Below are 14,107 nucleotides of genomic sequence, written 5' to 3'. Positions count from 1 at the left end.
TTGTGGCACTAGATGAGCAAATTAAGGAAGAGTTTGCAGGCTCAGAGACGGAGTCAACAAACTGGGGGGGAGTGTCAATGAACGAGCCTACAGTACCGATGGCATTGAACACACTTCGGTTTTGATGACAGTTCTCGCATCGAGATACTGCTAGGCGTGAGAAGGCGTGAAAAGTGAGAATTATCGAATAGGCGGGAGAATAGTAGAACGTAAACAAAATATCAATTGTTTTCAAAGCGGATTGCAGCTTAGGAAGTTCTCTGTACAATAGCGGATTGTTTTGATTGATGCTAAGAGTTTGTTCTGAATTTAGTAAGGTAGGCCAGTGTAATTTAATGAAGTATGTGCATATTTAACCGAAGATATTAAATCTTAGACAAATTGCGCAATCGGATAGTGGAGGCACAGTTCCCTTGGAAGTACACGAATGCTACATTGCTGTAGCTTATCAGAGGTGAGAAAGTAATGAGAAAGTTAAGAATTGTTAATTTATTAGAAAATGATTGAAGGTGAAGTGACTAGCGGAGGCTACAACAAGAATCTAGACAGGAGCTAGAAAGGAAAAGGCCACTAAACGTAAGCTAGAAAAGGTAATCCAGATAAGATTGGAATCTAATTAAATTTGTACCGTAGGAATTTAAAACTCGCCGAACTTCGAACGAATAAAGGTGTGTTAAAAATTCGGAAATTGAGCTTTATTGTTACCACAATCCGGAAGTAACAATTTTCACACGTACCATAGCCTTCCAAAAAACCTTTCATGAATTTTATTGCAAAACTTGCTTAAAATATATCGAGGCAAAAATAAAAAAAATCAAAACAATTTGTATTTTTTCTGTTTGATTTGCCACATAAAGTTAATAAATCCAGGCAAAATCCGGGCTTTTATCAATCTAATCCTGGCAAACGGGCCGGGCCGGACTGTCCCCAAATTTTATTTTAAATATCGGGCAAACCCAGATAAAACTTTGCAATCTGAAAATCTTAACGTATACCCTATTGGCACTGATGATCTCATTTTGAAAAGTTTAATGTAGTGTATGTGTAACTTCAAAAATAAAAAATTAATTGAAAATCAACGATAAAAAAAACTAAAAAGACAATTTGTTTTTTAGGAGAAATTCTCTGAGTTTGAGTTTGATCAAAATTTTTGTAACGACAAACAATTTATTTATTCAATCATCTTAAATTCAAGGTTCTTAATCCATGCAGGTTAAAAACTTGAAGAGCTTGAAGACCCAGTTCAATAAAGTTGATTTTCCAAAACAAAATATTCATTTTTTTTAAACAAATATAAAAGTTCAAATTCACTCATGGATGAGTTTTGAAACAAAACCATGATTTTTAAACCCCAGCGATTGAGAAATTTAAATACGACCCCAAATCGACTCAATCTACTGATATAATGACCTTTTATTAATTGTTTAAAATTTGCAACATCATACAACAGTAGCATCCTAACTTGGTATATGTGCTCCAAAGTGTGTTTTTGATTTTTTTTTATCATATATACAAAGTACATGTTTCCCAATGAAAGTAATATTATTTTTAATGCTATATTACCATGCTATCGACACATTTTTTAAATAATGCAGATAAGTGCCTCTTAATAAAAAAAAATTGCTTACATCTGTAGAAATATGAAGAAAAACAAATTCTTTCTTATTTTTTTTCAGAATTTTTCCCTTCTTGTAGTCATCATTGCGCGCTTTTGAAATTTTTTTCAAGAAAAATTTAAAAAATCATGAAATGAAAGGTTAGGTTTACAAAATCTTGCGATTATCACATTACTAAGAAAAAGAGGTAAGTTGCAAAAAACGTTGTTTTAATGAATAATTTAATGAAAACGTTTGAAAATTTCTAGTTTTTTTTTTATATATATATATTTTATTCTGTCTAAAATTTTTTTGAAGAAAAAGCATATGAGTGCTGCATACATTTAGGGGTAAAAAATACTACATAAAATTTTCCTAGCTAAAATCATAAAAATTAATGATTGGATGGATAAAATTCAGAAATGACCAAACGCGTGACGCTAAACTATCATATTCCAGAATATGGAAACGAGATTTGAAAGGTGGATTGTTGATTTGAATTTTGATGTACATATTTTAGCCCAGACTGATGACTTTATTAGAAAAATATTAATAAAAAAAATTGGCTATGAACCGAAAAATATGTTTACAGCAACAGTTTGCAGGTGATATCATTAAGCCAATCTGTCGTACTGGGTAAAGTTTTTTACGGCATCGAAAAAAGTTAAAATCTGTACATCTATTGCTCGATTTTTTTAAATTTTCTATGAGAATCAAAAACTTTTAAAAACAATCTCAAGGTGTAGTAAACTATATAATTAATCATAAAATGAAAAGTTTATTGCATTAACTTGAAATAAAAATTAAAGAAATGTTGTGGTACACAAATGTTGCATTTAACCTAGGGTTTCTATCCGTCCCGAAAAGCAGGACATGTGTCGCTTTTTCAGAAAATGTCTCGTCGCCCCGCTTTTTTCTCTTAAAATATCCCTATTCTTCCTTTTCTACCACTTCAAAATAATTGATCCGTGCAGAATGAAAACGCTTCTCATAAAATTTCACTTGGATCATTTTTAACTCCTTTCTTTAAACGTTTATGATTTCCAAAACTAGAAATGTTCTTACTAAAAGAACATTACATTCACCAATAAGGATAAAAAAAATTAAATAGATAACACTTCTATGAAGTTTCACTGACTTACACTGGAAAAACCTAAATTTAGCATCAAATTAAATTCATTGGTTCAACACAGAAAATATAATGTCATTCAAACAGAATTTTATTTTTGTGATTTTGTTTCTCAAAATAAGCAGCATTTTTTTCAAATTTTTATATAAGACAAGATTGAATGTCTTGTTAAGTTCTTAGCTTTTAAGGTTGCCAGAACACTTTCCAGACCGGGCAAATCCGAGCAATTTTATCTTAAACCTGATTTCAAAATTTTCAACCCTAAACCAAGGAAGAACTCTTTAATACAAACAAAAAAGGATACACTTGGAAACATATTTTTTCATCAAAACATTCATCATACAATTTTAAATCGTATTCTAGGCTTCCGAAAAACTGTTCCTGATTAATAAGATTTAATTTGCTCAAAAGATAAACGTTTTATAATTACTCAATTTAAGTTTTCTTTGTTCAATTTTGGAAAAAAGTGAACAAATCTGTGCAAAATACAGGTTTTTTTTTCTACAAAATCCGGGAAAACGGGCCGGAACGAACTTTTTCCTAATTTTGTGTCAAATATCCGGACAAGCCCGGGTAAAAACGGACAATCTTACAAGCTTATCTTAGCTTCACCATAACAACCTGGTTAAGTTTAGTGTTCAAGCGATGTTCAAATTTTCGATTGGAGAAAATATTCTTTAGGTTGCTTCCAAATGATGATGGCTCTAGATGTTTCTCCGAAATCCTAGCAGAATACCTTGAATGTAAAACTTAGGAAAACAGTCTAATTACGGATAAAATTGAACAGGACTACCGAGCGAAGAAACATTTTCAATCAAAAAAAAGATTGACGAATTAAATTAAATAAACTTGTTAGATGATCGAAAACGGCTGCCTCGCACTATAAAAACTTTCTTCAAATTTCGGGTTTTAAATGACTCTGAAGCAAGGTTTCTGAAAAAAAATTTGATTTAAAAAAAAATGACTTTTTTTTTATTTACCCAAAATTTCTAGCATGGTTTTCTGTTACGCTATTTCCTTAAGTTTGATTGAAAATTTATAGAAATTGGGTCCTTTTTACATTTTACTTGTGCAATATCAATTAACCTTACTTATCAAATTTTTCTAATCGATAGTTAATAATCCGAAATTTATATTGATATAAAAAATCAAAACACGTATAAAATTTCTAAAAGATTTGAAAGCTGTGAATATTCCCAAAATTCTGTTTTCTGTGACACAGATTGTGTGATGAAAATTTGCTTAAAATTCTGTGAAATGACAGATTTTTCTATGATTTCGGCAACCTTGTTTTGAACAACAATATTTTCGTCTTAAGTGTTCACAGTATACAAAGATGGGAGTTTTCTTGAAAATTGCATTTTTTAAACAAATTTCATTTATCCATATTTTTATAACTTTCTATGAACTATTCTAGCTGAAGCAACATAAACATATGTATTCCTACACATAGGAATTGTCTAGGATTGGTCAATGGAAGATCGATCTTTTCTACTCAGATTTTCGATATTCTAGATCGATTCTTTGGCATGAAAAAAAGCGATTTAAAATTTCCGATTCGAACTATCGATCTTCTGGATTCTTTTTCTCGCTAAGCCGAGTTATACATGTAGATACAAATATAAATAACCGATTCAATGTCGATAAGTGCCATTTGTTGCGCATTTAGTCGATATTGGTACTTAAAATTAGTTTGACTTATTCGGAATTTTTGTCTGAATTTCAAATAGAAGGGTATAAATCCTTGAAACCTCTTGTTTTTCTTGTCTTTTTCGAAACAAAATTTTTTCTTCCTTGTTAAAAATGGATAAGATCGATTTATCATATCTGAATCGATTTTGGAGGACAATCTTTTTCTAGATTTTTTGAAATTTTTATAATGTTCCGCTTTTTTTGAATTTCCCGATTTTTTCTGAAAGTATCTTGTCCTTACCTAATCCTGCTATCGCACGATGCGCCTTTTGACGGTACTTCCGATTCAAAGTTGGAATTTCAAAATAATTATAATTATTGGGATGAAAAATCATAATTTTAGAAATATGTACGGGCAAATTTATAAAAATTTGTGAAGTCTTCTGTAGCACAGATTTTTTGAAAACAATTTGCTCAAAATTCTGTGAAATAACAAATTTTTCTGTGACTTCGGCAACCTTGAATAACTTAAATTGCGTTCAATTTTTATTTGAAAGCCTGTTTAGCAAGTGTGCATTAAATTAACCCTAAAGCGCTCTTGAGTGCCAACATGACACTTATGAAATAAAGTTTTTCGAGGACCCTCAATAAATTCTTGAAATCTTAAATTTTGCATCTTTACTTTTATTATGGACCCTAATCAGACATTGAGTGTCAATTTTACACTCCTCGCTTAAAACCGCTATATCTCTCTTGTTTCTCAACCGATTTTTACATAATTTATAGTTTTGGAAACCTGGTAATGAAGCTCAAATATATTTTTTCAGACAGCGCTTATGTATTGTAACCACTAGAGTAGGTATGAAATTACCATTCTGGTGGATATAAATGATTTACGTAAATCTTGCGTTATTATACTCATCCAGTGCATAGTTTAAGTCTTGGAAAATCTGAGAAAATGCAAATTGACGAAAGTTTGAAAACTCGTCCAAAATTCTGTGTTTTGTATTTTAGAAATCTAAAAATGCAAAAATGTGCCAAATTAAGTCAACTTTCTAATTCACTATTCAAAAGTTTTCTGGTGTGACTTAAACAATTGATTCAAAAATACGGTCTTTTCCACTAACTATTTCTTAAATTTATTTGTGGTCATGATCTTAAAAATTAAAAAAATAAACCTTATGTACAACCTATAGCTTCTTACTTCAGCTTTCTCGGACACTAGGTGAACTTTTTTTTGAGCATTTCGTAGCTGATCAACACCCTTTTTTTCAATGCATGTTTCTTTCGGGTTCAGAAACTCCGGGACTGCAACGGGTAAACATTTCAGGGAGTCATAGTAAAAGGTCCCATGTCGAATTTGGGCCAGATCGGGCCATGTGAAGGGGTCGCCCAACGAGCCTGAAGTTTGTATGGGATTTTGAAACATTTTGTTAGGGAGGAACATGAAAAAACTTTTTTTCGTCAATAGCTTTGGTCCCTTTGGATCAATTTTTTAATACGGTTTATCTTGAAATTTAAACTATGACAAATATTTTATCCAAAGACCACATAACAGTTAAGATAAATAAAGTTTTTAAGCTTCAAACATGTGATAACATTTTTAAGGATGGTATTCATAACTGTCGAAACATTCGACCGCTCCGACCGAAACACTTAATTTGAAATACATGCGATTTTATCAAATAATGATCGATTTCAACAATTTTTTTTGCGATAGATTGCAAAATGTTTAGATTTCTTCAAATATTTGGTTCCGAATCATATTCACATAGTGGTTTGGAGAGTAGTCCAGGCGAAACTGAGGGAGAGATTTGGATTACTGATCTCCTTTTCCTGTTTTCTAAATATCTTACAGAGGAAATTACCCACTAAAATTTCATTTTTTTTTCGCTGAAAAATTACAGAAGCAAAGTTTTATGATTAAAAAGCGACTTTTGTACAACGAAAAAACTTTTCGCTGAAAAATTTTGTTTGGCAATTTTTTTTAAATTGCATAACCAGAGGGGCTATGAAACTTTACCTTCAGTACTTTTTCGGTTGTAGTTGTTACACACTGCAACCTATCGCATGGCTATATTGTCTTTTTATTATTGGTAAAATTGTACCACAAAGAACTGAGATATTTCAACTTATTCTTTTTGTATCGATTATAGTCCTTTTATGATAGAAAATTTAAAAAAATACCCAAGTAAGGTTGGTAATGAAATGTCTCAGTTCTTTGTGGTACAATTTTAACAAAAATTATATAAAATTTTATTAAGCTGAAAGGTTGAAGTGTGTAAAAACTACTACCGAAAAAGTACTGAAAGTAAAGTTCCTTAGCCCCTGTGGTTATGCAATTGTGTAATTCACTGGAAAAAGGTTCATTAAAATAGCACCGCAAAACAAATCAAATACAATAATTATACTTCATACGGATGTTTATCTATACCCATTGTACGCATAGGCGTTCTAAACGCACTTTTCCTTAAGAACACAAAAGAAATTTTGCTGTAAAACAAGAGTAAATTCACGTGCCCATTTTTCATCAAAATTTTATCAGCTTTGTTCACATTAAATAATCAAATATTAACCTAACGTAATGATTCCATCGAAAATCAAACACATTCAATTAAAAAAATATCGATACACTTACATTCAATTCCAGCAAAAAACACACTCTCGTCCCGATCGATATCAGATGCTACAAATGTGACACAAATCACGCGCACAGCATCCGGCAACACCAGCTGGTGGTAGGAGGCAAGCAAGAGGAACAGCTCTCTCAAAGATTTCGCTTCCCAGAACTTGTACTTGTACACACAAAAACCACTCCTAGCCTACGGAAACCTACAAAAGTTTCATTCAATAAGTGTAGGACCAAACAACCCTGAAGCAGCAACCACCAACTGCCAGCTTTCATAGCAGATTCCTTTGAAGTTTCGGTGTAAACAGACGTATCAGAGAGTGAGAGCACGGTGAACGGAAATTCGATACCGATCCAAATTTACACCATTACCAGCCACATCATTTTTCAATTATTCGGCGGCGGCGAATCGATCTATCACATACTCATTCATAAGAATTCACCACGGCAACATAACGGAGAAGAACCAACTGCTTTCACCCCAGCTTCACAATTTCTTTTGAACGAAGGGGTGCGTTTAGAATTGGGGTGCGAGGGTTGATGCAATTTCTGAATTTCCACCACCCCCTACTTGACACAGTTTTGCCGCACGGGGCAAACTGCATTAATTAATCAATTTCCTCCTCGACCCGCAGTCGCGTTGCTTTTCACTTGAGGAACAATCTTGAAGGCCCGGATTGAGAGTAGGCAAACACATGGAACGAACTTAAAACCCAACCCCTGGAGTCGCGGTCCGGAAATTTAGCTGCTTGAATATTAGATAGAAGTTGGTTGAAGAAAAAAAAGTTGGAAGGAAACATCCCAACACTCACATTTATCTTAGAGGGAAGAATTTTCCTCACCCTCACTTGATGCCTCACTGCTTGATGCTGCTCGAAATTTTTCGCGTCGTCTTCTTCTGCGTCGAGGTCAGAGCGAGCAAATACACTTGTGCCGGGACTCAACCGTCAACACTTTAAAGAGATCGTTTAAAGCCCCTCTTCTTCGAGGAAAGGACGTCGAATCGATAAATCCCCACTTGCACCCCACTCTTTAAGACTTTTTTTCCTTGTTGTTTTCTCTCTTCACTAGTTTTTTTCGGTTAGTTTTTGAGACAGTCCCAGATTGTCCCACGATGTTTTCTCTAGCTTCTAAATTTGTTTGAACCTTTCGGCTTCTTTGTGACTTTGTTGGAAAAGGTTAACGCGTGTTTGTCTAGGTCTTACAACTTAAGTTTTGGTTTGACTTTTAGTTGCCAACCTTCCCCTTATTCGTCTCAAGTGATTATTTGAATATTCGCACTTTAGCCCCTACCCTCTCTAGGTTCTTTTATTAGATTCGAGAAAGATGCTCCGTTCGGTGACGAAAGCAAACGTCATTTTAGCCGAAACGGCCCATAACTTTTGTGCCACGGTCAATCTCCGATTATCACACACTCCAGATGCACTCCGGTGTCTCGTGTAGGTTTCGAAAATAGCGCGAAGATGATCTTCGTAGTCGTCGTCGTCGCAAAATCGTCTCGTTGTGTTTTGCTTCACGAGGTGTCACGAGAAACGCTCGGAAAACACCAACAAACCAACTCTGGCTGGCAGCGTGCGAATTCGCCGACGAACAGGAGCAGGACGTCGCGACGCGTTCGACCGAATATCCGCCAAAGACTGAAGGCGGCCACCGACGACGGCGATTGCGAGACCGGAACCTAAAACGAGCGGACGAGCTTGACTTTTCATCGCCGTGGCCCGGTGCGGTTGCATGAGAACGAGGGGGAAAAACACCAACAATCTCCCGTTTGGACGGAATCAACGACGAGAGCAATCCCACAACGAAGGGATCAACATGCTTGGTCCTTAACTGTGATGGAGCCCTCAGAACCTTAAGGGAGTCTTCTACCAACCAACGAGAGAGTGAAACCGGAAACTCTCACCCTTACAAACTCTCCCTACGCAAACTGCTCGAATTTCACACGAACTACACCCACACAGAGGCTCGCAGGCCACCACTAGCCCAGCTGCTAGCTGCCCATATCCTTCATCAACATTGTTACTCCGTAGGAACACTTCCTCCAAAGTGACTTCTGATCGAAGCCTTCAAAATCGAATCAAATTCCTCAAATCACTTCACTTTCAACTATCCACAACACCCCCAACTATTCTTTCAACACCGAAAGACCCGAATCCACTCCCGTAACAACTTTCCGACCGATTTTCCGGACCGACGGCGGCGACATACCGTCCGAACGCAAGTGAAATTTTCTCCAATCTGACGGAAACGGGAAAGCGCTCGAAAGGACTTCTAGCTGCTCGAAAAAACTGTCCTTATTTCTCGTGAGAGAAGTCCTTTCTCTCGCATTAATTTTCTTTCTCAATTTCCAACGAGAGAAAGGATACGTGGACTGCACCAATACCAGCAAGCGAATGGGGTGGAAAACAAAACGCGCCGAGCCGAGTGGGTGGGAAAACCCCGATCATAACAACAACAGAAGGGAAAACGACCATCCATCGAAGTTGTGAGCAGCTGATGGCGGCTACAACCTACTACAACCTATCAACTGGGAAAAGCCGGTTCGGCGTTTGTTGCGTGATTGTTGCATGTTGAGGCGGCCAAGTCATGGCAACTCGTCAGGTGGTGAAACAATTTTTAAAGATGTGGCATGATTATGTTGCAAAATACTACGGCTGAAGCCGCCTTTTTGTTGCATCCGGAGGGGAAGCGTTGGAAAAGTTGGAAATGTTCGAATTCGAGCAGTTTCAAAATACGATTCGGAACACTCGGACACCTGTTGAATGATTTGCATTGAATGAAGTAAAATCATGCATCTGAGGGTTTTTTGAGCCAAGGATGGTTTGTACTCAATAGCTTCAAGACTTTAGAAAAGGAGTGCTCCCATACCAACTTAGGTTATAACTTAGGTCAAATTTTGTACAATTTTCAGCTGATTTTCAGTAAAAATTGGTTCAAAAGCATGATTTGACTAAAGATTTTGATTGATTATGCAGAATGACCCCAGTCGCTCTTTAAACAAGGTACCTCCATGCAAAATTTTCAAAAATCGACAGAACTTATACAATTTTATTAACTTTTGTAAATTTAAATTGGATACTGAATATCCAAGTTTTTACATGAAAAAATGATTTGATTAACAAGTGACTTTTACAACTTTCAAAATAGAACGCTTCCATACTTAATGAACATAAAACTCAATGTAATTTTAACTTTTTGTTTTGTTTCAATGACCAAGTCGTTTTATCATCATTATGGCATTGCAGATAGATAACGAAAAGTTGAAAAACACTGTAAGCGTCTGGCAACAAAAACATTACGATTTATCGAATAAAGTAGATAGACTAGAAATGGAATTAGACAGGGCGAACAGAACTTCACTGGAAAAAAATGCAGTTGTGCTTGGTCTTCCGTCCACCGCAAATGAGAATATTTTGGATACCGTTAATAAATTGGCCGATGCCATAGGTTGTCCCCTGAAGGAGGGTGACGTTACTGAGGCGAGACGGCTGGTAAGCAGAAATCCTTCGACCAGAACCACACCACTTCTTATTTGTTTTGAAAGCGTTTCCACAAAGGAGCAACTTTTCCAGAAAAGCGTGAATATGGAGTCTTGAAAGCTGCGCAGGTTGATGATGCTTTCGCAGGATCATCTAACAAAGTGTCAATTCGAGATGATTTGACCAATCTTGGGAAAGAACTACTTGCAGAAACCAAGAATTTGCAGGAGGAACTCGGATTAAAATATGTGTGGCCAGGTCGGGATGAGAAAATTCTCTTCAAACGTCATGAAGGGGGTAAAATCGAACAGATTGGAAACAGAAACGACATCCGCAACCTAGCAAAGTCTTCGTAAAAACGTGCTTTAAATCATTCTTTTGATATGGAAACGTCGAACACCACCATGCCGGAAATGTCATCGCCGAAACGTGTTAATACTAGAGCTGGAAGAATTTAATGGTTATGAATTAAGCCGTATAGTTGATACGTAGATTTTAAGAAAATGGATAATAAAAATCAAAATATATTGTACGATTCATTGGATTCTTTACATAAAAATAACCGGAACAAAAATAATCAGCACTTTTTAAGAGCCTTTTAACTAAACATCAGAGGCCTGAATACTCCGAGCAAATTAGACTTCATTAAAATATTCCTCGAAAAATTCCCAGCATCTGTTGATATCTTGGTGATAGGTGAAACCTGGCTGAAAGAGGAAAGGAAACACTTTGCTTGTATAAAAGGTTATCGTTGCTTCGTTTCGTGTCGTCCTGAATCTAGTAGCGGTGGCCTTGCTGTTCTTGTTAAAGAATCACTTGTAGTCTCGGAAATCGAAAACACACACATTGAAGGTTTCCATTTTATCCACCTGCGTCTTGAGCCGGAATGTTCGCCTATTGATATCTGTGTCATTTATCGACCGCCCTCTAAAAATTCACAGTTGTTTTTCGATAAACTTGACTTTGTACTTGCATCGCTGAAGCCTAGCTCTCGATTATTAATGCTTGGCGACATCAACATCCCAATCAATCACGAAACCTGCCCTATTGTCCAACGATATACAGATCTCCTGAGATGTTACGGATGTAGAGTGACCAACACGCATATAACTCGCCCAGCTAGTAGCAACATATGTACTTGATCATGTTGTATGTTCGGACTCAATAGCTGATCAGGTTCTGAATGAGACACTCCCACTCGACATCAGTGATCATAGCGTGGTGTTGACAACGATTAATTTGAAAAAAAAACCATATTGCACAGAAAACTAGAAAAAATAATTACTAAACACGATCAAATAAATGCCGCATTTCGAATAGAATTTGAAAATATACAAGCGTCCAATCCTTCAGAAAAATTAAACAAACTTATCGAGTGATACAGTGTATTGAAAAACAGATACTCGAAAACAGTAGGGGAGAATGAGGATACTTGATCCCTGGGGATACTTGATTCCTTAGCTATATCTCGAAACTGGAATGTCTTACAAAGATCAAATGTTCTAGAAAAATGTGCCGAAATGAGCAAAATAACAATACTCGTAGTTTAAAATTTTTTAACTAAATAATTGTTTGAGTAATCGAACTTTGTTTGAAAAATTTCACAAAATGTAACTTGAAGATCTTTTTTCATCACTTTAAAATGTTCCTTACATGGGAAAATTATGAAAAAAATATTTGTTCCAATGCATCAATCGTTCGAGCGTAAAATGAACTTCATAATGCCATATTTTCAGAGCAATGAAAAACTCTCAACATTTTTCAGAAAAAGTTTTCTAAAATCTTGATTATGGGTACAATTGATCCCCCAGAGTTGGGTATAATTGATCCCCCTTCCAAACGGCATATTCTTCTTCTGAATTGATCGTTATGATTGCCGATTACGAAATTACTAATATTTAGCTTAGCTTAGCTTGATTGACTACTCACATCCACCTTAAATCATAGAGCTCGAAATGTTATCAGTTGTCATACAATATTTCGTACTTCAGCAAATTAAACAAGTTTTGGTATTAATGCAATATAAATACATACATCGAGATCTTTATCTTGATTAAACATTTCGAATTCCATGATCGCTGGCGTGGCTCAGTAGAACGAGTTCCACATCGCCAATGGTTGCTACTCCGTGATTGACCGAAGCCATCAATTTTGTTCAGAGGTCAAAAGAATGATGCTTGGGATTAGCATAATTCTCAATGCACAAAACTGATGCTCTCTCTCTAGACATCAATAACGGCGCCGGCCACGTCCTAGTAGTCAAGAGATAGTTGGGAAAATAGAGAAAGGGATGAAAGATAAATTTGCGCTTTAAGATCGAGGTCACCTCTGCATCCTAGCAAACAATTTTGTTTTGGAGTGTGGGTAAAAGGAAACAATTTGGAAACACTTTTGACAAGTGCATGGATCCGATTGAACCTGTCTTCCTTTGATTACATAATAAAATCCTAAAAATCCCCCCCCCCCAGTCATTGAATTTGGCAAACATTTTACCTTCTTCTTTCAAATTCACGTATTTGACATCTTCCGATGTAAAATGTATATTGCACAAATACTGTTTGTTGGCATCTCATTATAAAATAAAACGGTCAACCACGGACCACCTACGGCCCCTACTGCGAAATGGCATTGCCCAATGCATTTTCAATTCAAGTCACTTTAAAACTTTAAAACACACACACACACACACACACACACACACACACACACACACACACACACACACACATACACACACACACACACACACACACACACACACACACACACACACACACACATACACACACACACACACACACACACACACACACACACACACACACACACACACACACACACACACACACACACACACACACACACACACACACACACACACACACACACACACACACTCACACACACACACACACACACACACACACACACACACACACACACACACACACACACACACACACACACACACACACACACACACACACACACACACACACACACACACACACACACACACACACACACACGCACACACACACACACACACGCAGCCAGACGAAATACTATCAAAAATGCCGGAGTTAACTTCAACGACCTATTAATATCATGAAAATTATGATTTTTCATTTTTCCCAGAAACTTCAACCCGAAAAAATGCACGAGCGAAAAAAACACGACCGCACTCGACCAAGGCTTGTTTAGCTCTCCGATTGCGAAATTACTAATATTTATCCAAAAACTAATGTTTATCAAACAATTGTCTGAAGAAAAGAGCAAAAATAATTAATTTTCTCTTAATTATACAAAATAGTGCCTTGAAGTATGCAATGTTATTAGCGTTGAGACAAAGTTATAGAATTTTCTTCTTGTCTCTGCTATAAATTGTGAAATGAGAACAAACATGACCAAAATAGTCAATTAACATTCTCTCTTGGGGTTTTGTTTGATTTTTATACAAGCATAAGGGCTTCCTGAATAAAAGATCAAGTCTCCTTCAATAGGGGATCAAGTCTCTCCTAACTTCAGAAAAATCGCAATTTTTTTACTCCCACGAAAATGCTTCTAGTTCATCAACGGGTTCAAGTATCGTTCCAATTTTTGGAGCATAAAACCTGAAGTTACAAGCTGTCAGAAAATTTCA

The 14,107-nt window shown here is 36.1% G+C and overlaps 1 protein-coding gene across 2 annotated transcripts in view; it reads right to left on the bottom strand.

The window, feature by feature from the left end:
- LOC129746340 (uncharacterized) overlaps positions 1 to 9,208 on the bottom strand; it is a 162,001-nt gene extending 152,793 nt beyond the window's left edge. Inside the window, exon 1 of one of the 2 annotated variants that reach the window (XM_055739950.1) lies at positions 7,798 to 9,208. The gene's annotated coding sequence lies outside the window, so the exon portion shown is untranslated. The remainder of the gene's footprint in view (positions 1 to 7,797) is intronic. The other variant, XM_055739951.1, reaches the window with a different exon arrangement.
- Positions 9,209 to 14,107: the final 4,899 nt, after the last annotated feature.

This window comes from Uranotaenia lowii, chromosome 2, assembly GCF_029784155.1.
Source record: "Uranotaenia lowii strain MFRU-FL chromosome 2, ASM2978415v1, whole genome shotgun sequence".
NCBI lineage: Eukaryota > Metazoa > Arthropoda > Insecta > Diptera > Culicidae > Uranotaenia > Uranotaenia lowii.
Note: the sequence above shows the minus strand (reverse complement) of the source record. Positions and strands in the feature narration are given on the sequence as shown.